Below are 26838 nucleotides of genomic sequence, written 5' to 3' on the forward strand. Positions count from 1 at the left end.
GGCCAGTTCCCTGGGCATTCTTGGGTAGGGGCTCCCCCTTCTGGACCGCTGCTTCTGGTCTGTGTAACGAGGAAGTGAGAAGGGTGGACTAAGAGATTGCTTCCCCTGATATTCAGAGTTTCTGACATTTCTGGGATCAGTCTGAGTTTTAACTTCAGACAAACCAGCATTCAGATCCTGGCCAGGTAAACAGGCAGCCTTGATGTTACGAGATAGGCTCTGAGACATGACGGCAAAGCCCCGGAGCACCAGTTCACCCCTGACTATTCTCAGCTCAAGCCTGGGCAGTGGGACAAAGGGCCTCCATGCTCACTGGGCCCTACTACCTCCTCCACAAAGTCCCAACTTTCTTTTCCTGCCCCATCTTTCCAGTCTTCTCTCTGTCGTTCTCAGTAGCAGCATCATGAGTGATCACTCCCCCAGTTTCTTCTTGGTAAGACAAAGTTTGAAGCTCACCTTTCATCTGGGGCATTGACCCTAAGGCCCTTTTTTAAAAAACAATTTTTATTTTAAAAAACAAAAAAAAATTGTTTATTTACTTGGCTGTGTCAGGTCCTAGCTTCAGCACATGGAATCCTTCTTGCATCACTGCGGTGCACAGACTCTCTAGCTGCGGCATGTGGAGGCTTAGTTGCTCTGTGGCATGTGGGATTTTAGTTCCCCGACCAGGGATTTAACCTGCATCCCATGCATTGCAAGGCAGATTCTTAACCACTGGGTCACCAGAGAAGTGGAGATTCTAGAGTCACTTCTGCTTCCACTTCACCCTTTCCTGCTTCCTTCTCACAACTCTCCGAGCACACGGCCCACTCTCCCATCTTTGGCCTGATGCTCATCTCCTTGATCTCCCCAGGGAAACAGCTGTCTCCCTGACTCCCCCCGTCCCCTCCTGCTTCATCCCCTCTCAGCTCTAATGTTGTCTACAGCACGGAGTCTACACTGAACGCTCACTCCTCAACTCTCTCAGCCGTGTCTCTCTCAGACACTGCTTCCCAGAAGACAGTCTTACCAGCCCTGCTACATGACCTTAAGACCCTGCAGACCAAGGACCCCCTGCAATGATTTTTCTCTGTCCCTCACCCTTGCTCCTTAGCATGGTGAGAACACACTGGGTGCCTGATGAAACAGCAAGGGTAATAATCATTAGCTGAAAAATAATGAATTATAATCTCTTATTGAGGGACTTCCCAGGTGGTCCAGTGGCTAAGACGCCATGCTCCCAAAGCAGGGGGCCCGGGTTCGATCCTTGATCAGGAACTAGATCCCACATGTCGAAACGAAACGTTCGCACGCCAAAACCAAAAATCCCACATGCCACAACTAAGACCCAGTGGAGCCAAATAAATAAATATATTTTTTAAATTGTTTACTGACCATTTATTCTTTACAATGCTCGGATCTCAGCATTTAACACATGTCATTTCAGTTAAGTCTCTCAAGCCCCATTGTCATTCCTACTCCTTTGTTTTAAACTGAGGAAACTGAGGTTCAGAGAGGTGAAATGATTTGTCCGAGACCACGTGGCCAGGAAATGGCAGAGTCAAGACTGGAATTTCAGTTCTTATCCACTGCCCTACTTGGCCTCCCTCCAATCCACACATAAAAGAGGGGGTAAGTGAGAAGTTGTGACTCGACAGTGCCAAGGTCGTGGGGGCTCCAGAGAAACCAGTCCTTCCCCAGCGGCAGAGGCAGATTCGGTACATAAAACTGCATAACCTTCTATTAAGCACCTGCTCTGTGCAAAGCTCTGTGCTAGGTGCTGGCTGCACAGAAGGTTATACGAGCGATCTGGTGCCCACAGTCTAGCACAAGAGACAAGCCACGTGCCAGGATGAATCAAAGAGCAAGCAGAACTTGTCCCCAGAGGGGAACAGATAAGGTACTATGGGACTGCAGAGGGGGGAAAGACAGATATCACTGAGGGGGTGGGGATGAGAGGGCTCACAAGCCTTTGGGGGACAGAAGCTGGCATCTGAGCTAAGCCTGGACAAGGCAGGCAGGATTTCAACAGTGACTGGGGAAGGAGGTAGGTGGCATTCCTGGCAGAGACGAACCCAGGATGGTGGGGCAAAGACACAGGTAAGCACTGGGTGTGTCCCAGAAGCCACAGCAGACCCCCTCTACCAGCTCCTCCTCTTGGCACTGGGCCCAGGCGTCCAGCCCTGAAGAGAGGTCACCATGAGTGTCCCCAGACTCACAGGCACCTGGTTGAATCTGATGAGTGGGCATGGACAGGAAGAAAGGGCTGGGGGCCTGGATACATGGTCTGACAAGACGGGCTCAAGGGGCTAGAGTCCAGGCTCTGCGTAGAAGCTCTGAAGAAGGGAGATGCTAAAGGGAGGAGGTGGTCCCACCAGAAGTGGGTGAAGCTGGGGAGGCAGCAAGGAGAGGGGCAAAGAATGTGAACTGGACAGCAGAAGACCTGGCTTCTACGAGCACAGATCAAAGCTGCATGGGACCTGGGGCTTATCCTGTCCAGACCTCACTTTACAGCTGGGAAAACTGAGGCCCCGATAGGGGAAGAGCCGGGTTCCCAGTCCCCCAGCATCTTCAGAGCAAAACCAGCCATGTGCTGAGAGCAGGGAGAAATCTGGCTTCAACACCTCCCTCTGCCATGACCTCCTAGTGACCTTTCTCCAGTCCTTAGGCTCCCACTCAATGCAACAATCCTTGTCTCGGCAGTTCTAAACTTTTATGGATGGGTCATGACTCAAAGACTCACATGGTGCCTAGGGGTCCTTTCTGGAGAACAAGGAACACTCTGAAAATTGTGCATGCTATTTCAGAAGTTCACAAACATCTGAGACCAGTGTTCTCTGAGGACAATCTGAGAACCCTCCGTGTCCCAGTCACCTCAACTGGAACTGATTAAAACGGGCTGATTCCAGGGCCCCAGCACAGGGTGCTGAGTCACAGTGGTTTTTAGCTGTCTCACCTATTGAATGTAGAGAGGGCTCCATGGCTAGAAGTTTTAAAGCCACTGCTCATTAATCAAAGTCCCCTCTGGTTGAGCCACCTGCTCAAGCTGACCATGGTCAAGGTCAAGGTCATGGTGGGGGTGGGTGGAGGCCCAGCAAGTAGATTGAAGCTGGCTAGATTCTGAAGTGACCTTCTGAGATCAGCAGCCCTGCCTGGGAGGCCGTCTGGACTCCTGAGCTGAACTTGGGCTGAGAGGAAGGTTTCTATCAATCTCAGCCAAAAGGCTCTTTTCCTCTCTCCAGACTCGCACTCTGGCCCTTGGCCAGGTCTGGCTCCCTTCCTTTTCCTTTTGAGAACAAGTGTGCTTTCCTGGCTTCAGCCTCTGCCTCCCTCCCCTCCATCACTGAGGCTGATAGGGACCTCCAAGCCCCCAAGCACCCTTCCAAGCTTTGAAAGATGATAAGCTTATTTAACTGGGACACTCTGGGCAATCCATGAAAAACTAAGAAAACCAGTGACAAAACAACATCTTAAGAAAAAGCTGGGACTTCTCTGGTGATCCAGTGGTTAAGACTCCACCTTCCAGTGCAGGGGGTGTGGGGTGTGGGTTTGATCCCTGATTGGGGAATGTAGGTCCCACATGCCTCATGATGCGGTCTAAAATTTTTTTAAATAAATAAAATGAAGTCTGGATTTTTTTTCAATAGTTAATAAATATATAAATAAAAAGCCAAATGCCTTCAGTCCTACCCTGTCACCTGCCCCTGACACAGCATTTCTCCTGCAGGTGGGCAGCTGCCTAGAACCAGAGGCCGAGCACCTATAGGAAAGCTGGTCTCTGATGGGGTAATAGCACAAGCTTGAGAGGAAGCCTGGGGTGGAATCCACAGCCTCTGTTCTCCAGATTCAAGCAAGTGTGCATCCCTCTACGGACACCTAAGTATCCTCCAAGGCTCCATTAGGGCAGTATGGGAAAGGTTCAAGAGCACCCGTGGGCTTTGGATAGATCTGGACTGAAATTCCAGCTGTGCCACTTGCTGGCTGAAGACTGGGTAGGACTTGGGCAAGTTATTAGCCTCCTTTAATAAAATGGGATCGTAATCCCTGCCTCACTGGGTAGCTGCGAGGATTAAAAGACATAAGGCGCATAAAGCGCTTAGCACGGGGCCTGGCACCTGGTGAGCCAATAAACGTAAGCACTTGTTTATCAGTCACCAGCCCAGCCTCTAATGAGGAAGACTCTAAGCTTTCTAATTCTTAGGTCACCTCAAGCAACCCCCAAACCAGCCACCAGAACTGGGTCTTTATCTTCAGACCTTTAATCTGGAGAGATGATGGGTAGAGAGAGGCGGGGAGGGAAGAAGGCAGGAGAAGGGAGTGAGAAGGAATTGAGAAGAGGGAGGAGGAAGGGAAAGGACAGTCGAGGCTGAGGAGGGGCCTGGCTTCCCAGTTTGGGGGAAGGAAGATGACTTTGGGGAAACTGCCAAAACAGGATAAGCCTTCTCTCCTTTCCAGAGCCTTCCCCAGGCCGGCCACGGCAAGGCTGAGAGGTAGGTACACAGCCTGCCGAGAAGCACCGCCCCGGCTGTCAGTAGGGACACTGAAGCCTTGGGTTACCTCCACGCTCTGGCTCCCCACGAGGCTGCTGCCTGCCCATGGCAAGCGGCCTCCACCCCCAGAGCAGGGAGAGATGGCCGGAGTCAGGCCGAGAGCAAAACGACTTGCCCATTGAGCCTGGGAGGCAGCGCTCGTCCACTCAGGACTCAGGGACCCCCTTGCTGGGGAACCTGATCCTAACTGAGCAGGACTCTCCCCGCTGGCTCCCCAGATCTGGGCCTCGTGTCACCCTCTCTCCAGGCCGCCACCTGCGCCAAGGTCCTGCTTCTGGGGCTAAAGTTGCAGCCAGGGAAAAAGGACCATTCAGACTCTAAACAGGAACCACAAACAGGGTGTTCCAATTGCCCCTGACCAGCTGTGTGACCTTCAGGGGTGTCACTTCCCTCCGAGTCTGCTTCCCTCCTCTGGCTAATGAGGGCAATGGAGGACCAGCATCTCTAAGGTTCTTCTGACTCTGACAGCAGCTGTCCTGCTGGTAGGACGCCTCGGAGCACAAAGGGGCAACGAGGACTTGCCTCAGAAGAAGAGTGGGCCGGGCTGGGCTCTGCTGAGAGTGCTGTGGATGTGGCAATGGCCAAGGGTTATCATGGAGATGATGATTATAATTAAAAATCACAGCCACGAACTCAAAAGCAATTTACAAAGAGCTTTCTCATTATCCCCTGGGATTCACAATCTGGTGAGGTAGGTAGACCTGGATGATGACTATTTATATTTGGCAGATGAGGAAAGTGACGCAAGATTTAGGTGACTTGTCCAGGCTACTAAGTGAAGAGAAAGGGGAGCCAAAGAGGAAGTAATAATTCCTGGGTGCCTGCTGTGTGCCACCTCACCAGGCTTACTCACGTCTGTTGTCTTTGGTTTTATTTTTTCAGTATATTTTAATTAATGTATTTATTTGACAGTGCCGTGCCCTTGTTGCAGCGCACAGGATCTTTAGTTTCAGCATGTGGACAGTTGCAGCCTGTGGGATCTTAGTGCCCTGACCAGGGATCGAACCCAGGCTCCCTGCATTGGGAACTCAGAATCTTAGCCATTGGACCACCAGGGAAGTCCCCACATTTGTTACCTTGACCACGTCTCACCACCACAACCCAGCACTCCAGGTGCTACTGTTCCCATTTCAGAGAAGACACTGAGGCTGAGAAAAAGCGTCATGGCTGTTCCATGGCAAAGCCTGGATTGGGACCTGGGCTTGGGGGACCCCAAGGCCTGCACTCTTTTCCATCTTCCTGTATGTACTGGGTTGAATAGTGTCCACCCTCAAATTCATGTCTTCAAAGAAGCTCAGAAGGTGGCCTTGTTTGGAAACAGAGTCTTTGCAGATGCAATTAGTTAAAATAAAATGAGGTCATGCTGGCACTGAGCCCAACATGACTGATGTCCTTAGAAGAGGAGACGACACAGAGACACACCGGGAGGAAGGGGAGAAAGCCACGTGACGACGGAGGCAGGTGCAGCCGCAAGCCAGGGAGCTCCACGGATTGCTGGCCACCACCAGAAGTTAGGAGGGGGCACTGAACAGACCCCCTGCTCACAGCTTTCAGATGAAACCAACATTGCCGACACCTTGCTTTCTGACTTCTAGTTCTACACTGCGAGAGAAAACATTTCTGCTTTTTTAAGCCACCCAGATTGTGGTATTTCATGAAGCAGCCCTAGGAAATTAATACATGGTGAGTCCATTGAGCAGCAGACCTGGAATTCTTAAATTCCAGTTTTCAGATTGCCACTCGCTAGGCAGTCTTGGAGGTGAATGGAGGCCTGAGGTCCTGGGAGAAGTCATTTTCATCACTCCCTCACCACTCTGGTTCAGGCTGACCTGAAGTCTCCATCCACCAGGCTTATTCTGTGTTCCAGGTCTCTATCCACCCCACCAGGCCCTTCCATCATGCAAATAAGCACCCTGTGAGCCCCAGGTGAACAATCTTCCCCCTCCACCCAAGCCAACCTCTCCCACCACCTGGAGAGCTGTGGTTTTGAAATGCAAATCTGATCCTTCCTGGCTAGCTTAGTCTTCTTCCCTAACTCCACCAGCACCTGTAGGACTCAAGCTCTTCAGCCCCCGGCCAGATCTGGCCTCAAACTTCCTCTTTATCTCCAGCCACTCACTGCACCTGTCCCCACCACTCACCACCTTCTGCTCCAACCACATGGAACTCTTTGTATTTCCCTTAACAAGTCACGATGCCTTTGCATGAGCTGCTCCAGCTACCTGGAAAATAAAATCAAGCCCAAACACTGCCTTTTCCTCCATGAACAGCCATACCCTGACACCCTGTACATTGTACCATCGCATTGCACATTGCCCCACATACCCAGCCTGGGAGCATGCTGCATTCATTTCTGTCTCTGTAGGCCTAGGGCCCAGTACAAAGGCATTCAAGAATATTGAACTGTTGGGACTTCCCTGGTGGTCCAGTGATTAAGAATCTGCCTTCCAAAAGCAGGGGATGCAGGTTCGATCCCTAGTCGGGAAACTAAGATCCCATATACCATCGCAGAGCAACTAAGCCCGCACTCTGCCACTATTGAAACCCGCTCGCTCTGAAGCCCTCAGGCCATAACTACAGAGTTTGTGCACCATAATGAAAGATCCCATAGAACGCAACAATGATCCTGCATGCTGCAAATAAGTCCCAATACAGATTCATAAGTTAACTGATTTTTATACAAGAATGTATATTACTTCATTTCATTCTCAGAACCCAATACTATTATTGATCCTATTTTATAGGTGAGGAAATGAAGAGATGAAGTCACTTGCCCAAGTCTACTCGACTAGTATGTGGCAATGACAGCGCTACATACCCTAGGGCCAGTGCCAGTAACCAATGCCAGGCATACCACCCATCCTGATGCCCTCATTTCACAGAAGAGGAAACAAACAAGAAAGGAGAAGTGACTTGCTCACAGTCGTGTAATAAGACATGGACCTAGATCTTTAGATCTCTTATTCAGCATTCTTCTTGTCATTCTTGAAGGAACTCAACCCAGGAGGACACGGAAAACTGTGTCTTCTGAAGAGCTTTTTCCCGCCTCCCCTAGAGCACAGCCCAGCATGGACCTGGGCACCCAGTAGGGTCTCAAATCTATGGTGACATAGCAGTGAAAAATAAGACAGATATATAAATCTACTTCAAAAAAAAAGTCTGAGGCCTGCTCAGATATTAAGAGATCAGGGCTTGAGAGGACACTTTAGGTACCATTTAATATGAGCACTGCATGTTCAGTTGCTCAGTTGTGTCCTACTCTTTGCGACCCCATGCACTGTTGCCCACCAGGCTCCTCTGTCCATGGGATTCTCCAGGCAAGAATACCGGAGTGGGTTTGCATGCCCTCCTCCAGGGGATCTTCTTGACCCAGGGATCGAGCCCACGTCTCCTGTCTCCTACACTGGCAGGCAGATTCTTTACCACTGAGCCACCTGGGAAGCCCTAAGTATCATTTAGTACCATCTTCCATTTGATAAAGTCATCCATTCAACAAATTTATCAAACACAAATCGTAAGCCAAACACTGTGTGGGACACTAGGAGGACTGAGAAGCAGGTTCCTGCCCAGATGGCGTCACAATCCAGTGAGGGGAGACAGACAACCAGCTAACAAGTTCAAGTATAATTACAAATTCTCACAAGTGCTACGAAATAGAGGAAGCTGTAAGAATGTAAAACAGGAAAAACTGACTTGTCTTAGGGAGTTGCTGGGTGAAGGCTCCCCTGAGAAAGTGATTTTTGAGCTGAAATCTCAAGAGTGGGAGTTAAGCAAGACAAGAAGCAGAGGAAGGGTATGGTAGATGGAGGGAACAGCAAGTGCAAAATCCCAAAGACATATGAGCTCCTGGTGCCTGGATGAACTGAAGAAAGGCCAGAGTGATGGTTTCTAGGGAGGTGGGCAGGGACTCAGCTTTGCGGGTCCTGTAGATCTGCATAAGAAGTGGAGAAATGAAGCAGAACAGGGAAAACCCCTTACTCAGAACCTGGCCCAGAGCAGACACTGTCAATGAGTCATTGCATTATTTCGTGAAGGAGCAATTTGTCCAAGATCACAAGGAAGACCTGAGACTCGAAGCCAGCACCTCTACTAACCAGGTTATGGCTGTCAGCTGTTTCAGGAAGGGGGCAGGAGATGCTTTCCAGGGGTTTCCTCCTCTAGGAGGTTCCAGCTTCCTGTCTGCACCTCTCTTGAGCTCTAGTGTGCATCAGAATTACCTGTGTTTGTTAAAACATGGACTGTTGGGCACCACCCCAAGAGTTATTGATTCTGTATATCTGGTGGGAGCCCCAAGAATGTCTAACAAGATCCTAGGTCACCCTGCTGCTGCTTCTGGTGGGGTGACCATACTCTGAGAATCACTGCTCTAGACTGGAATATATGAGGGCAAGGGGGAGCAGTGAGTGAGACCCATGGCCAGGATATTTGGAGGATGTGTTGTGCTCAGTCATGTCCGACTGTCTGCAACCCCATGCACAATAGCCCATCAGGCTCCTCTCTCCATGGGATTCTCCAGGTAAGAATACTGCAGTGGGTTACCATTTCCTCCTCCAGGGGATCTTCCCTACCCAGGGATCGAACCTGTGTCTCCTGCATTGGCAGGTAGATTCTTTATCCCTAGTGCCACTTGGGAGGCCCCCATTTAGGGGCTGGAAAGGTAGATTCCTAAATGTGAGTAACAGTGAGACAAACTCTAGCACTCTGAGAAAGGGAAGGGGCCTCAAAGTCCAGAATCCAGCCTAGTAGCTGCTCACCTAGGGAAACTGAGGTTTAGGGGGTTTAGACTCTTACATAAAAGAAGCTCAAAAAAATGAGTTGAGTGAATAGGTAAGTACATGAAAGGTTTGACCAAAGTCAAAAGGAGACCCCAGCACCAAATTCCAGGGCTCCTGAGCTGCAGACCAGCCTTTCCTGCCCTGGGAAAGAGATTCGGGAAAGACAACAGCAGGATCAGCTTACCCCCAACTTCTGCTGACTTGCTGGGGAAACATTTTTAAAATTGCAGAAATCTGCTGTTGGCCCAATCCTATTACCCAGCCACCCTCCTTCTTTTCGCACTGCCAGCTCACTCCCTTTATACTTCAAATCCTGTGTACTTTATCCTGGCAAGCTGAGCAGCAGAGGGGGAGGTCAGGTTCTAGGGAAGAAGAACTAGAAGTGAAGGGTGAATTCTTACACTTGATAGCCTTCTTCAAGAACACTTCCTTCCTCTTGGAAGTGTCTCCATTTCTATCCTCCTAGCTAGTCTAATCTCATTCTACCTACATTTCGGTACCAGCATCTGAAACCTGCAAAGCCAGGGGCTAAATTTCCAAACCACCTTTTCACCCAGTTTTTCTAAAACAGGGTGGCCCTGGACAAAATTTTTCTATTCTCTTCCAGTTGGCAGCAAAATGCCATTTCTCTTGCAAACCCACATGCACAGACTCACTAACACACAAACAGCTATGTGTACATACACAGAAACAAATGTACCAAAGCTCATGGAAAAACACATACACATAGACATCAAGAGATGCCTTATTCGCTGTTCACTGATAAAATACACCTGTGCCTTCAAACGCACAAGAAACACACAGAGAGAACATGCACACATGCACACATTTCCAAATGCCTGCGCTGCATCAATTGATGGAGAAAGGAGTAAGACACACCCAGAGACCTCTCTTGGAGTAGATACCTCCTGAAGGGGGATTCTTTGGAGTAGGGGCACTGGCCCTTTAAGAGAGTGGATCTCCCTCCTCCCCTCAGGGCACCTAAGGTGCGGCTCTACCCCAGGGAGCAGGGAGGGGTAAGGGTGGGTGTGCGGCAGACCTGGTCGGGCCCGGTCTGCCTCTGGGCGACAGTCCCAGCGCCACTACAGGAAACGGATCCCTGAACCGACTGGGTCACCAACCTGGGGACCGCTGTCGCCACCGCCACCCGCACACACACACCCCCGGGCTCCAGGCAGGACACGCCCTCCGCTCCGGCTCGGCCGGGCTCGCCGGCTCCGCTGTCACCCCGGCTCCCTCCGGCCCCCCGGGCGTGGCCGCCCACCTGCCGGCGGAGAGTCTCGGCCCCGAGGGCACCCTCCCACTGCCGCCACCGCCCTCTGCCCAGGCCAGGTGCCCGGTTCCCTGCGACGGCGGCGCCTCGGCAGCCGCCCCCACCCCTTTCCTCCCGGCTGTGTGCAGACAAAGCCGCGCACACGCACACCGGGGCTACGCGGGGCTACGCGGGTGCACACCCGCCCTCACACGCGCACACACGGGGACTCACACTGGCGCGCGCGCACACACACGCACACCGCCACAGGTTCCAGCCACCGGCGAAGCCATCGGCACACACCCTCATCCAAATGTACACACACTCAGTTGCACATTCAGACACACCCTCTCATAGACACATTGACGCCCAGACACACGCATACACACACACCACCCGGACACGCGGAGACACAGGGCACACACCCTCTCACACACGCACGCGCACACACCGATCATCCACTTGCACGGACCCACGGGCACACGCGCGCTCACACCCCACACACATCCGGCGACGAAGACCCCGACACACACACATACGGGCGCCAGTACTGAGACGCACAAACCGAGGCCCGGGTCCCCCCAACCCCGCCGGCTCTGGGCGCCCGCCGCCCGCCTCGGTGGTGTCCACCCCGCACCCGGAGCCTGCCCACCCGCCTGTCAGTGCTCCAGGACCCGGAATCGCGCTCGGAGCCCTCGGCGATTCCCCTCCCAACGTCCACCAGCCCAGACGCGGCGGGGTCCCCGGGGCCCCGAGTGGGCGGCGAGGGCGGCTAACCTGGCTGCTGCGGCGCGGCTTCCGGGCGCTGTCTGTCCTCGGTCGGTGTGTCCGGCGGCCGCCCGGCGCACTCCGAGGCGCACTGGAGCTGCGCACAAACGCCCGGCTCGCTCTCTGGCTCGCCCGCTCCCTCCCTCCCTCCCGCGGCGCAGCCCCCTCCCCGCCCGCCCCCCTCGTCCAGGCTCCCCCCTCCGCCACGCCCCGGCCGGCTCCCCGCGAGGAAGCGCCGGCGATTCCGGCCGCCACGGGCAAGCGAGCGAGCGAGCAGCGGGAGGAGCGCCGCCGCGCGAGCTGCCCGAGCCGCCAGAGCCGGGGCCGCGCGTCGGGAGGAGCCGCGCCGGCCCCTGGGGAGGGGAGCAAGGGAGGGGGCTGAGCCCCGTGAGCCCTCCTGGCGCTGCTGGCCCGCCGCCCGCTTCCCCACGTGGGCCGGGCGCCTGTCTGTGTCGCCGCGGAGCTCAGAGGCCGGGGCGAGTGGCGGGGAGACCCCGAGGAGACCCCACCCAGGGCCCCCGCGGCCTCCCCGTCCCAGCCTGGTGGGCTCGGGCCCCGCCCCCCGCCTCCTCCCGGTCCCCGTCAGCGCCGACCTCGGTTTTCCCTGGCTAAGACGCCTCGGCTCTCGGCCCAATGCCCCGGACTAACCCCACGGCCCCGGCGCCCAGCTCGCCGGCCGGGTCCACCTCCAGCCCCGACCTGGCCGACGCCCACCCGCCTCCCAGCCGCCTTCCCATTGTTCCCGCGACCCGAGCTCGAGGAAGATCGCGCCGCTCATTCGGGGGAGAGCTCAGCTCAGGTGGCAATACCTCTGAATCCTGGCAGGGGTAGGGGTGCTTTCCAAGGGCTGGCCCCTGTCTCGGGGCGCCAACGCCCACCCTTCACAATCTCAGGCACACCCAAAGTAAAGAGCTTTTCTAAATTAGAGTTTAAATCACCACCGCCCTTAGAGGTGCCCCGTCAGGTCCTACTTTGAGTACAGACTGAGGCTTGGGAGGAGGAACTAACCTAAGTTCAGCAAGCTCGAGACAGCAGCGAGGAGAAGGCAGGGAACCCATTAGGGATCCACATTCCTCAGAAGAAACAGGGGATTCCTGCCAGAGCTCCTGGGATAGGGGCAGGCCCTCCAGAAGTACAGGGAATAATGAGCCTGACCTCCTTGGTTAGACACGACTTAAAACACAGAAATGTGGAAGAAGCCGCACTTTCAGGGGCTTTACTGGATGAAAAGGCCTACTACGTGCAGGAAGTCGCATCTACTTTGTCTCACTTAGCCCTGACTGTGGTGCTGTGAGGCAGCTGTGATTATCATTTCATCATTTTATAGATGAAAGCTTGTCCTGGGTCTCTCCAGCAGGACAAACAGAACCAAGATGAAGCCTAACAGTTATTGGAGTTCTTCACTGCAGTAATCCCTCCAGCAGAGGACAGGACGTGCCAGGTGAGCAGCCAAGAACATAAAAAATCAAGAAGGGCAGGCCTCGTTTGGGCCTGAAAAGTCATCCACAAACTAAAAGAGGTCAGAAGTGAGGACCCGAGACCCCAAAGCAGGACTGAGCATGAACAAATAATAGCTAATATTACATTAATTACTATATGCCAGGTGCTGTTCTAAGAGCTTTACTTGCATTAACTCATTTAATCCCATAACAACATGGTGGGATGGAGGTTCTTAGGAAACTGAAACACGAAGGCATTATATAGTCTATAAAGTGGCAGAGAGGACATCCCTGGTGGTCCAATGATTAAGAATCTGCCTTCGAATGCAGGGGACATTGGTTCAATCCCTGGTCCTAGAAAATTCCACATGCTGCAGGGCAACTGAGTCCATGTGCAGCCACTAGAGAGCCCCCAACAAAGACCCAGTGCAGCCAAAAAATAATAATAATAATAAATGAATAAATATTTTCTTAAATAAACAAAGTGGCAGAATCAGGATCCAAACCCAGGAAGCTGATTCTCAAGCTTGCACTTAGCTACTATAGGCCAGAAAGAAGCAACCCTGAATGCAACGTGAAGGCATTTGAATTCCTAGCAGGACTCTTTACTTGCCATTGTCTGTCTAGTGTGTACCAGGTGCCTGGCACACAGGGCCTGGTATATAGGCCTCATGGGTTAAACTAGTGCCTGAGTGACCCTGGAGTGCAGAGGGCCATGTGCGGCGCTCCGGTGCAGCTCTGGTCCACTGGACATTTTTATCAGTGGTTTTAGATGAAGCAGAGGAAGGCATGAAACGCTAATCAAATCTACAGCTGTCAGGAAGTTGGGAGGGCCCACAAACACTCCACAAACCAAAATGAGTTTCCAAAAGATCTCAGCAGCCTTGGAGCTGAGCTGGAACTAACAAGATGAAGTAAGTGCCACAAGGGATAAATGTAAATGCCTGCCCTTCAGTCCAAACCAGAGCAGTCCCATAGAACTTTCGGTGATAATGGAAATGTCCTAAATAGGCATTGTCTGACTTCGTAGCCACTAGACAACTGTGGTGGTTGAGCCCTTGAAATGTGACTCCTACAAATGAGAAACGAAAATCTTAATTTCAATTAGTGTTAAGTATTTTTTTTTTCTTTTTAAGTACTTGAAATGTAAATTGTCACATGGGGCCAATGGCTGCCATGTTGGACCAGTGCCCAAAATACAGGGTAGAAAGAATCTAGATTAAGAGCGGTTTCAGTGACAATGACTTACTGGTTTGAGTTGACCTCAAGCTCAACAATACGTGGCTACATAAAAAAAAAAAGAAAGAAAGAAGGAAGGGAGGGTCGGAGGAAAGAAAAAAGGAAGGAAGGGGAAGAGAGTGAACATGATATACTGTATCGACAGAAACAGAAGGTTAGACCTCTGTGGTTCTAATTCAGCCTCTGTTAGAGACTCTGGGCTGACTTGGGCTGATCACAGCTGGGCCACAGAGCTCAGCTCCAGACCCACGTTCCTAAGGGTACACTGTCACACTAGAGCATGTCTAGAAGAGACCAGAATGCTGAAACCCGGGTGCCATGTTCTGTGGCAAATTAAATAAATACCCTGAAGAAGGGAAAGCACAGGAGGATATAGTGGCTGGCTCCAAACATCTGAAGGGCTGTCCTACAGAAAGGGGATTTGATCAGTTTCTTATTTTCTAGGCCTAATAAACAGAACAAAAAACTCTGTGAAGCCCTGAGCCCTAGTCTCTGATGGAAGAAGGATCCATGTCCGATTCCTCTTTCTTGTTCCCCTCAGCACCTAATCCACCCAGGACCTGGCTCATATCAAACACTGACTACAATTTGCTGACAAATGGATGTGAAAGAATTCCACTCAGCTTCAGTGGGTGGACACCCAGGAGGAGCATTCCAGCTTATCATAAAGAACTCTAACAGTCGACAGGACTTCCCTGGTGGCTCAGGGGTGAAGAGTCTGCCTGCCGATGCAGGAGTGCACGCCTGCACACTCGGTCGCTTCAGTCGTGTCTGACTCTTTGAGACCCTATGGACTCTAGCCCACCACACTCCTCTGTCCATGGGATTTTGCAGGCAAGAAAACTGGAGTGAGTGGGTTGCCATGCCCTCCTCCAAGGGATCTTCCCAGCCCAGGGACTGAACTCCTGTCTCCTGCGTCTCCTGCCTTGCAGGCAGATTCTTTACCACTGAGCCGCCAGGGAAGCTCCAATGCAGGAGACACAGGTACAATTTCGGGATCTGGAAGATTCCCTGGAGGAAGAAATGGTGACCCACTCCAGTATTCTTGCCTGGGAAATCCCATGGACGGAGGAGCCTGGTCCATGGGGTTGCAAAGAAGTCGGACACAGCTTAGCGACTAGACAACAACGGTAATCAACAGGATCCAAGGATGCAGTGGACCACCATGGGAGTGATGAACTCTCTGTCAATAAATGTCCATAAATGTATTCAAAGACTGGATCTTCAGTTAGAGGTTGAACCAGGAATCAGATAACTCTTCAAGCTGAAAAATGAGTAAGTTCTATTAGGAAGGAAGAGACAAGATCAAGGCTGTGCTTCCAGACAGTCACCAGGCTGAATATATAGAACAAATTGACAGGAAGGCCCTAGAGGCAGGGAGGACCAGTTAGGGACCACTGCAGTGGTCCAGAAGATTGGAGAATAGGTGGGGTGGCAGTGGGAAAAGAAAGCCTAGGACAGGTGTGTGGTGACAGGAGCGCTGGCCCTGGGCTGGGAGTCAGGAGCTACAGGTTTAGTCCTACCTCTGCCATGAACTTTTTGTGGGGTGACTTCACTTTCACTTTTCACTTTCATGCATTGGAGAAGGAAATAGCAACCCACTCCAGTGTTCTTGTCTGGAGAATCCCAGGGACGGGGGAGCCTAGTGGGCTGCCGTCTGTGGGGTCGCACAGAGTCGGACACGACTGAAGTGACTTAGCAGCGGCAGCGGCAGCAGCAGCAGGGTAAACCCTTCCCTTCTCTGGACTTCAGTTTCCCCATCTGTGAAATGCAGAACAATCTCCAAGTCCCTGCTAACTCTGGATTCTTTATATAATATATATATATATTGAATTTATTTAACTGGTCTCAGTTGCAGCATGTAACTTCTTTATGGCTTAAGGGCTTCTCGAGTTGCAGCACATGGGCTCTCTAGTTGCAGTGCCCAGGCTTAGTTGCCCCACGGCATGTGGGATCTTAGCTCCCCAATCAGAGATCGAACTCATGTCCCCTGCATTGGAAGGCGGATTCTTCCCCTCTTCCCCCCAGGGAAGTCCCAGGATAGCTTTATTTATTAATTTTTGTTTGCTTGTTTATTTTTGGTTGCTCTAGGTCTTCGTTGCTGAGCACAGACTTTCTCTAGTTGTGGCCAACGGGGTCTACTCTTCATTGTGGTTTACAGGCTTCTCTTAGTGTGGAGCACAGGCTCTAGGCACATGGGCTCCATGGCATGTAGAATCTTCCCAGACCAGGGATCAAACCCTACATTGGCAGGCAGATTCTGATCCACTGTACCACCAGTGAAGTCCCTAACTCTAGATTCTGTTTCTGCGAAAGAGATTATGAAGGATGCTTCAGAGTAACAGTACCACCAGTCTCATACAATCATTATTATTACAAAGGCTGCCCCCGTAAGATTTGATGACTAGATTGGCAGGAAGGCACCATAACGAGTCAATGGACTGTATGTGTGTGTGGCCGGGGGGTGAGCAGGGGACAAGGACATCTGATCTTTGGGGTGGGTCAGCTAATCTCTCTACTCCTCCCCCTTGGGAGGAGATAGTGTAAAGACAGTGCTATGTGCCATCACCTCCTGATCAACTTCCTCATTCATCTAAGCCACACCTCATACTTGGCTAAAGGAAGCAGTCAGTCCAGGGTGAGTTAGATTCCGTGTCCTTCCTTCTAACGTTCCCAGGTGTGGTCCTTTCCTTAAATAATAAGTGTCATCAACCCATATGAAAACAGACAGTATTATTGAGCACTCTGTGCCAAACACTTTATTTACATAGTTTTATCACCCTGGGAGGTAGCTCTAATTATTACCCCCATTTTATAGATGAGGGCACCATGGCTCATGGAGCTTTGCATTTTTCCCACAGTCGCATCATTTATGAGGGGGATTCCAACACAGGTCTGTGTAATATCAAGGCTGCATTCCTAAGGGCTTCTAACATTTAACTATATATTTTTACAACTGCTTAAGGAAGAAGGCAAGATGGTCTCCAGATGACAGCTGGGGAAACTGAAGCTCAAAGAGGTTAAATTCAATCACTTGGACAAGTTAGTGAAAGTGTTCACGGTGCAGTTCACACTCTTTCCTATTCGCTGCTCCTCTCTGACCCAGCAATGCTCTCACCCTTCCCTGTACCTTCCAAGGCCTCCGCAGTCCTCCTACACCTGATGGGTAAGGACTTGCCCAGACCACTTAAGAGAAGGACTTTTACTTGTCCTTTTCCTGGGGCGGGAAAAGGGGAGGGCTTCTGAAAGGCAAAAGTTAATTCCCACCTCCTCTCTCACCACCACCAACACACACACACCCCAGCCCAAGGGCTCGAGGTGAAGGTGCTAAAGGCTTACAGAGTGAGTCACGGGGTGCTGACCTGCCAGTCACCTAAGCACCAGGTGCTAAGCTTAGGTTAGAGGGATGAAAAAGTAGGCCAAGTGTTCTCATCCCCAGGAGCATGGCCCCATTGCAGCTCAGCGCCACCCCCAACCCCCACCACTCATCTCATCCCCAAATACTGCAAACATTTAGGGGACACTGTGCAAGGCCCTGGGGCAGAGGAGACACATGAGAAATAAGAATGCATTCCCACCCTTCAGAGAGGATAGGGCAGTGAGTACAAAACAGTATATACTTATAAAATGTGATGGGAGAGACTTACCTGGTGGTTCAGTGGTTAAGAATCCACCTTCCAATGCAGGGGACTCAGGTTTGATCCCTGGTCCAGGAACTAAAATCCCAGATGCCTCGGGGCAACTAAGCCCATTCAGCTCAGTTCAGTTCAGTCACTCAGTCGAGTCTGACTCTTTGCAACCCCATGGACTGCAGCTTTCCAGGCTTCCCTGTCCATCACCAACTCCCAACTCCCGAAGCTTGCTCAAACTCATATCCATCGAGTTAGTTAAGCTGTTCAACCATCTCATCCTCTGTCGTCCCCATCTCCTGCCTTCAATCTTTCCCAGCATCAGGGTCTTTTCCAGTGAGTCAGTTCTTCACATCAGGTGGCCAAAGTATTGGAGTTTCGGCTTCAGCATCAGTTCTTCCAATGAATATTCAGGACTGATTTCCTTTAGGATGGACTGGTTGGATCTCCTGGCAATCCAAGGGACTCTCAAGAGTCTTCTCCAACACCACAGCTCAAAAGCATCAATTCTTTGGCACTCAGCTTTCTTTATAGTCCAACTCTCACATCCATACATGACTACTGGAAAAACCATAGCTTTGACTAGGTGGACCTTTGTTGGCAAAGTAATGTCTCTGCTTTTTAATATGCTGTCTAGGTTGGTCATAGTTTTTCTTCCAAGGAGCAAGCATCTTTTAATTTCATGGCTGCAGTCACCATCTGCCCATTAACCACAACTAGAAAACCCCCTAAAGGTCACACTAGAGAAAGCTAATGTGCTAGAACAAAAACCCAGCACAGCCAAAATTAAAAAAAAAAGAAAAGTGATGGGGGCACATGGCGATTAATTCCAAGGAGAGAAGTTCACAAAGGAGTTATCAGAGTGGATCTGAAAGGGTGAATTGAACATGCAGAGGAAGAAGGACACTCCAGGCTACAGGAAGGCACATGCAGAAGGCCTAAAGCTTAGATGGATTTGCCCACCATCTAGCAGGCATGGAGGTATGGAGTGCACTATGGCTGTGGAGAAAGACTGTCCGAGTTTGAATCCTGGCTCTGTCCCTTCTCAGCTCTTTGACCTTGGGCAAGTTACTTAACCCCTGTGGGAGAGATATCATTGTCTCAGATTATTTGCTCTCCCCCTTCCCAGTAAGATTACACATTCTAGCCAGTTGCCATGTGACTCCAAAGGAAGGAGTACACTTCCCCAGGCAGAGGTCAGATTTGATCACATGACTCCCTTTGGCCAATGGAATTTGAGTTGGAGAGACTGTAGGCCAGTCCTAAGCAGAAACCTGAAGAACCATAGCATGTTTTAATCTAGAATCAAACTCTTTTATCTCTGCCACTGGAATGGCATCACCTGTGCCTACAGCCTTCAACACAGAGAGCAGAGCCTCAGCCAACCCACAGCTGCCCCACAGCTGCTGATGTGTAATCTGAGGGAGAAAAATTTTTTGTTAAAAGACAATGAGATTTGGTGTTGTTTGTTATCACAACAATAATGTGATTTTCATAGTACTTACCTCATAGAACTGTTGTGAGGATTAATAAGATGATCTTGTGACATGTATAACCATTTCATCAGAAGTTTACATGATAAGATGACTATTCTGCCCACACTTATATGGGCATCTGCTGTATAATAGAGATGACATTTGCAAAAGAATAGCAAAGGATGGTGTCACGGGTGGAGTAGTATCTCCTCCAAATTCATTTCTACCTGGAACCTCAGCATATGACCTTAGGCAACCGGATCTTTCCAGATGTAATTAGTCAAGGGTCTCAAGGTGAACACACCTGGATTTAGAGGGTGCCCTAAATCCAGTGACTGGTGTCTATGTGAGAAAAGAAGACACACAGAAACAAAGAGAAGAAGGAGATGTGAAGGCAGAGGCAGAGACTAGTGTGATGTGTCTACAGGCAAATCCTTATGGTAAGGATCCTGAACCACCTGAAACCAGGAGAAAGGCGGGGGATGTTTTCTCCCTCAGAGCTTCCAGAAGAAACCAATTCTGCCCATACCTTGATTTTGGACTCCTGGCCTCTTGAATTGTGAGAGAATAAATTTTCTGTTGTTTTAAGCCACCCAATTTATGGTAATTTGTTATGACAGCCCTGGGAAATTAACACAGATGGATTACTTTTAAAATGATACTGAACAATTGGTTATTCATTTGGAAAAAAATAAAATTGAACTTCTACCTTGGAGCACACACAATAATAACCTTCTGTTGAATTAAGGACCTAAATTTGAAACGCAAAACCTTAAAATCTTTAGAAGTAACTAAAGGAGATTATATTTAGGACTTCAGGATAGAAGAGAATTTCTTAAACAAGACATAAAAATCACAAATTGTATTACTCTGAGTTCTCCACAGAAACAACTAATAGGATATATAGACTATATTGGGCTCCCCAGGTGGAGCTAGTGGTAAAGAACCCACCTGCCAATGCAGGAGATGTAAGAGACTCGAGTTCCATCCCTGGGTCAGGAAGATCCCCTGGAGGAGGAAATGGCAACCCACTCCAGTATTCTTGCCTGGAGAATCCCATGAACAGAGGTGCCTGGCAGGCTACAGTCCAGAGGATTGCAAAGAGTCAGACACAACTGAGGCAACTTAGCATGCATATCGATAGAGAGATAGATTTATTATAAAGAATTAACTCATGTGGTTATGAAACTGTGCAACTCAGTCAGAATTTGAACCCATGGGCGAGGACTTGAACTCTGCCAGAACCCATTGTCTTTTCATTGAGATCACATACCTGGTCTCAGGACTTAATGAAGCTCAAGTTCATTATGTCTCATGGCAGAAAGTATTCAGTGAGAGACAAAGGTAAGAAGTGGATTTATTTAAAGAGAAACACACCACACCCCACAGAGTGTAGGCCATCTTAAAAGGTGAGAGGCCCCAAAATATGGGGTGGTTAGTTTTTACTGGATGGGTAATTTCATGGACTGGATTATTCCAACTGTTTCAAGTAAGGAGCTGTCATGGCACTGGTGGGTGTGCCATTTAGATTCTAATCTATTACAGTGAGCATATAATGAGGCTCAAGGTCTACTGGAAGTTGAATCTTCTGCCATCTTGGACCTCATTGGTTTTAACCAGTTTTTGTCATGTCCTACGAGAATCCCAGGGATGGCGGGGCCTGGTGGGCTGCGGTCTATGGAGTCACACAGAGTTGGACACGACTGAAGCGACTTAGCAGCAGTAGCAGCATGACTATGTCATTCTTAGAAAGGCTGTGCTCTGCCCCCTTCCCTTGTTTCAGTTATGGAGGCCAAGAAGTCCCAAGATGTGCAGTTAGCAAGCTGGAGACCCAGGACAGCCAGCAATGTAATCTCAGTCCACAGGCAGGAAAGGCTAGTGTCCCAAACTGAAGTCTATCAGGCAGAGAGAGTGAGATCTCCTTGTTGTTGTTCAGTTGCTAAGTTGTGTTCGACTCTTTGCGCCTCCATAGACTGCAGCACGCCAGGCTCCCTGTCCTACACTGTCTCCCAGAGTTTGCTCAAATTTATTTCCATTGAGTCGGTCATGCTACCTAACCGTTTCACTTTCTGTCGTCCCCTTCTCCTCCTGCCTTCAGTCTTTCCCACCATCAGGGTCTTTTCCAATGAGTGGGCTCTTCGCACCGGGTGGCCAAAATATTGGAGCTTCAGCTTCAGCATCAGTCCTTCCAATGAGTATTAAGAGTTGATTTCCTTTAGAATTGACTGGTTTGATCTCCTTGCTGTCCAAGGGACTCTCAAGAGTCTTCTCCGATACCACAGTTCAAAAGCATCAATTCTTTGGCACTCAGCCTTCTTTATGATCCAACTCTCACATACATACATGACTACCAAAGCTATGGAAAAACCAGAGTTTTGACTATATGGACCACTGTTGGCAAAGTAATGTCTCTGCTTTGTGTGTGTGTGTGTGTCTGTGTGTCTGCTTTTTAATACACTGTCTAGGTTTATCATAGCTTTTCTTCCGAGGAGCAAGCGTCTTTTAATTTCATGGCTACAGTCACTATCCACAGTGATTTTGGAATCCAAGAAAATAAAATCTGTCACTGTTTCCATTGCTTCCCCATCTATTTGCCATGAAGTAATGGGACTGGATACCATGATCTTAGTGTTTCAAATGCTGATTTTTAAGCCAACTTTTTCACTTTCCTCTTTCATCTTCATCAAGAGTCTCTTTAGTTCCTCTTCTCTTTCTGCCATAAGGGTGGTGTCATCTGCATATCTGAGGTTATTGATATTTCTCCTGGCAATCTTGATTCCAGCTTGTGCTTCATCCGGCCCAGCATTTTGCATGATGTACTCTGCGTAGAAATTAAATAAGCAGGGTGACAATATACAGTCTTGATGTACTCCTTTTCCAATTTGGAACCAGTCCATTGTTTCATGTCCAGTGCTAATTGTTGCTTCTTGACCTGCATACAGGCTTCTCAGGAGGCAGCTAAGGTGGTCTGATATTCCCATCTCTTTAAGAGTTTTCCACAGTGTGTTGTGATCTACACAGTCTAAGGCTTTAGCTTAGTTAATGAAGCAGAAGTAGATATTTTTCTGGAACTCCCTTGCTTTCTCCATGATCCAACAAAGAATATTGGCAATTTGATCTCTGGTTCCTCTGCCTTTTTTAAATCCAGCTCGTAAATCTGTAAGTTCTCAGTTCACGTATTGCTGAAGCCTAGCTTGAAGGATTTTGAGCATAACTTTGCTAGCATGTGAAATGAGTGAAATTGTATGGTAGTTTGAACATTCTTTGGCATTGCCCTTCTTTGGGATTGAAATGAAAACTGACAATTCCCAGTCCTGTGGCCACTGCTGAGTTTTCCAAATATGCTGACTATTGAGTGCAGCACTTTCATAGCATCATCTTTTAGGATTTGAAATAGCTCAACTGGAATTCTGTCACTTTCACTATCTTTGCTCATAGTGATGCTTCCTAAGGCCCTCTTGACTTCACATCCCAGGGTGTCTGGCTCTAAGTGAGTGATGACATCTCTGTAGTTATCCAGGTCATTAAGACTTTTTTTTGTATAGTTCTGTGTATTCTTCCCACCTCTTCTTAACCTCTTCTGCTTCTTTTAGATCCTTACTGTTTCTGTTCCTTTATCGTGCTCATCCTTGCATGGAATGTTCCCTTGATATCTCCAATTTTCATACAATGGAATATTATTCAGCCTTAAGAAGGAATGAAATTCTGATATATGCCACAACATGAACCCTGAAAACATTATGCTAAGTAAAAGAAGCCAGATACCAAAGGATACATGGTGTCTGTTTCACTTATATGAAGTTTCTAGCATAGGCAAATTCATAGAGACAGAAACTAGACTAGAGGTTACCAGGGACTGGGAGGAAGGTAGTTATTGTTTATGGGTAAAGAATTTCTGTTTGGGATGATGAAGTTCTGGGACTGGTGGTGGTGGCCACACAACATTGTGAAAGTCCCTAATGTCACTGAATTCTACACCCCAAAATAGTTAACATAGGACACTTCATGTTATAAGTATTTTGCCACAATAACAATTTGGGGACTTCCTTGGTGGTTCAGTGATTAAGAATCCACCTTCCAATGTACGGGACTCAGCTTCGATGCCTGGTCGGGGAATTAAGATCCCACGTGCTGTGGGGCTACTGAGCCAGCAGGCTACAACCACTGGGTCCAAGCACTCTAGAGCCCATCCTCCTCAACAAAAGAAGCCCACACACCACAACTAGAGAAAGCAAGGAACACCCAGCACAGCCAAAATTTAAAAAAAGAAAAAGCCCTCTTGGGGCTTCCCTGGTGGCTCACTGGTAGACAATCCGCCTGCCAATGCAGGAGACACAGGTTCAATCCCTGATCCGGGAAGCTCCCATAGGCCAAGGAGCAACTAAGCCTGAGCACCACAACTATTGAGCCTGTGCTCTAGAACCCATGTTCCACAACCAGAGAAGCTACAGCAACGAGAAGCCTGCACACCCCAACTGGAGAGTAGCCTCCACTTGCTGCAACTGGAGGAAAGGCCTGAGCCACAAAGACCCAGCACAGCCAAAAATAATAAATTAAATAAAATTATTTTTTAAAGCCCTCAAAAAAGGAAAATAACAATTTGTATTCCTAAAAATATTAAGCAGAGTGAAAAAAATATAAGTAATTGTATTTAACTCTTTCTTAGCTTGCTGCTGCTGCTGCTGCTAAGTCACTTCAGTCGTGTCCGACTCTGTTCAACCCCATAGATGGCAGCCCACCAGGCTCTGCCATCCCTGGGATTCTCCAGGCAAGAACACTGGAGTGGGTTGCCATTCCCTTCTCCAATGCATGAAAGTGAAAAGTGAAAGTGAAGTCGCTCAGTCGTGTCCGACTCCTAGCGACCCCATGGTCTGCAGCCTACCGGGCTCCTCTGTCCATGGGATTTTCCAGGTAAGAGTACTGGAGTGGGGTGCCATTGCCTTCTCCTAACTCTTAGCTTATCCAAGAATAAATACAACCAATTTCCTTCAGCTATTCCAGTATTGCTGGATTTGTTTAGGATTCCCCTGCTGTGTTGCTAATACAATCCTCCCACATAATCGTGATCATTTTGAACATGGTACATTGATCGATCACACCTTTAGCAGAGCAAAGAGCAAATGATAGGCAAGTGTTCTTGGGGAAAAAATGGAGGAGTCAAGATATCCTTTTATGGGCAGATACAGAGCTCAAATTGGATTTACGTAGGAGGGACATCAGCTCTCTGCTTCTAGTGAAGACAGAATCAGCAAATACTTCAACAGGAAAGAGATTAGCTATCAGGAGTCCTCTCACCATATGGAATGAAAGAGTTGGACCAGTCCCTTCTAAGACCCCTCCAGCTCTAACAGTTCGTAGCTCTGTTACTGAAAGATGAATAAGAATTCACATTTGCCCGGTGCCTGTGGCTTGTGCGGCACCCTGCCAATAGCGTTAACTTATTCAACCCTCACAAGGACTCTCCGTGGTTGGTGTTACTCCCTTCATTTTACCTACAAGGAAATGCAAGCTCAGATATGGGCTTCAGCAGGTGTGGCGTGTGGATTTAGTTGCATGTGGGATTTTATTTCTCCGACCAGGGATTGAACCCACATCCCCTGCATTGCATGGTGTAGTCTTAACCACTGGACCACCACAGAAGTCCCCTTGTGGAGATATTTAGGACAGGGCGAGGGCTGACTCTGGGCTACTGGCTTGCTCAAAAGCAGGAGCCTGAAGTTACCTGTTAAGATCCCTCGCAGCTGCTTCTCTTATCATTATGTCAGGTTCCCAGTGACAGGGGCTGCTGATCCTGCCGCTCTCCAGAAGTTTGGCTGGAAACTGCCCAGATCTTCAAAGAGTGAGCACTTTACAAGGTTCACCTGCCCCTGTAAATTTCTGGAGCATCCATTTCCCCGGTAAAGTGCTTGCCACACTGAGAGAAGGAAGGGACAACCCCTTTTAGCAGAGGTGTGACTCTGTCCTTTTGAGCTTTCTTACCTAGAATGAGGAGAATGAAAAACAAACCAAGGTACAATGTAAAGCACACTGAGGTGGGTGACAGATCTTGCATATGGATTTTATCAAAGAACATGCTGGAATAATTTCCCATCACTGCCTGGTCTTCTAGCCTCTAATCCATTCTATACCTAGTGGCCTGATTAAATATTCCAGAACACAGCTCCAACAAGGACCCTCTCCAGCTCAAAAGACAAGTAAGTCTCAACTCCTTAGCTTGTTACCTGAGGCCCTGCATGGGGGCCTCCCATGGGGAGCCTCAGGTGTCCTAGCCTCCCCACCAATCTTGTACAGATCCCTACCCTAATAAAATCCCTACTGCTCCCGACATGCTCACCTCTTTTCATTACAGCAGGCTGCGGCAGCCATGCCTGGTTCTAATTTCCGCTCTTCTGGGAATAATCTCCCCCTTTTCTTTAAAGAACTCTTTGCTCTTCATTCATACACAGAACTCTGTAACCTCCAATGAGATTTATCTTCCTGGGCACAAAGATTAATTCAAGGTTGGGTATGTGACCTAAAATGACCCCATTACAATCTTCTCTGGGACTTTCATGCTGCAAGTAACAGGGAGGGCCGTCTCACTTTCCTCTGATCTCCCATGACTCTTATCTGGACCTTTCTTAGGGTACCTAGCAGTTTCTAGCTTAAACTATGGTTATTCTTATACCTGGACTTACCTGGTGGCTCAGATGGTAAAGAATCCACCTGCAATGCAGGAGACAGGGTTCAATCCCTAGGTTGGGAAGATCCCCTGGAGAAAGGAATGGCTACCCACTCCAGTATTCTTGCCTGGAGAATCCCTTGAACAGAGGAGTCTGGCAGGCTACAGTCTATGGGGTTGCTCTGAGTGAATAAGCATACACAAACATTCTTACACTCTCTGTGAGTGTAAGACTTCCTCCAAGGACTCCACTTTCGGTTCAAGTGTTCAATTTTTCTAGGCATTTCCTGACTACCTCTTCTGTGCAAATATTGTATTATGCTCTGGGGATACATCATTGGATAAGACACTGTCCCTTGTTAAATGGATGGATGAATGAAAACGCCTCTCTGGCCCTCACCCAAGCTTATCACAGGGGATTTGAGCTGCAGAAAATAGTAGGCATAAAGTCCAAATCTGTTAGCCTGGCATTCAAAACCTTTTACAACCTGGTTCTAATTTTGTCTTCCCTACACACACTCTTAGCTCCAAACAAATTGAACTCTTTTTGTCCTGGAAAACCCCAAGACATCCCCACGTGTGGCATATATCCAAGCTTCCGTCTTTTCCCACCGGCTCTCTTCCTGTTTTTCTCTTTCATTCCTACCTTCTTCCCCCTATCTCATTTCACCCTTTTTCTTTCAGTCTTACCTCCTCCTGCTTCTACTTTCCCCCTTTCATCATCCCCCACCTTCCCTTTTCCTTCCTCTTTTCTCTCCTTGAGCTCTATTTCATCACTTCTGTCTATCCCACCCTTACCTCTTTCTCTCTCTTTTTTTAAGTTTAGTTTGTGTTTGTTCATGTGGCTGTGTCAAGTCTTAGTTGCGGCACTCGGGACCTTCAATCTTTGTCATGGAATGTGAACTCCTAGCTGCAGCATGTGGGACCTAGCTCCCTGACAAGGGATCGAATGGAGAGCCCTGCACTGGGAGTGTGGAGTGTTAACCACTGGACCACCAAGGAAGTCCCTCCTCTCTTATTTTCTGCCCCCCTTCCTGTCCCTGTGGGGGCAAAACATGGAATAAAACAAAT

The 26838-nt window shown here is 49.2% G+C and overlaps 1 protein-coding gene across 2 annotated transcripts in view; it reads right to left on the bottom strand.

The window, feature by feature from the left end:
* EPB41L1 (erythrocyte membrane protein band 4.1 like 1) overlaps positions 1-11481 on the bottom strand; it is a 137606-nt gene extending 126125 nt beyond the window's left edge. Inside the window, exon 1 of one of the 2 annotated variants that reach the window (XM_006072457.4) lies at positions 11334-11481. The gene's annotated coding sequence lies outside the window, so the exon portion shown is untranslated. The remainder of the gene's footprint in view (positions 1-11333) is intronic. The other variant, XM_006072456.4, reaches the window with a different exon arrangement.
* Between the last annotated feature and the right edge of the window lie 15357 nt (positions 11482-26838).

The sequence above is a fragment of the Bubalus bubalis genome, chromosome 14 (genome assembly GCF_019923935.1).
Source record: "Bubalus bubalis isolate 160015118507 breed Murrah chromosome 14, NDDB_SH_1, whole genome shotgun sequence".
In the NCBI taxonomy this organism is placed as follows: domain Eukaryota; kingdom Metazoa; phylum Chordata; class Mammalia; order Artiodactyla; family Bovidae; genus Bubalus; species Bubalus bubalis.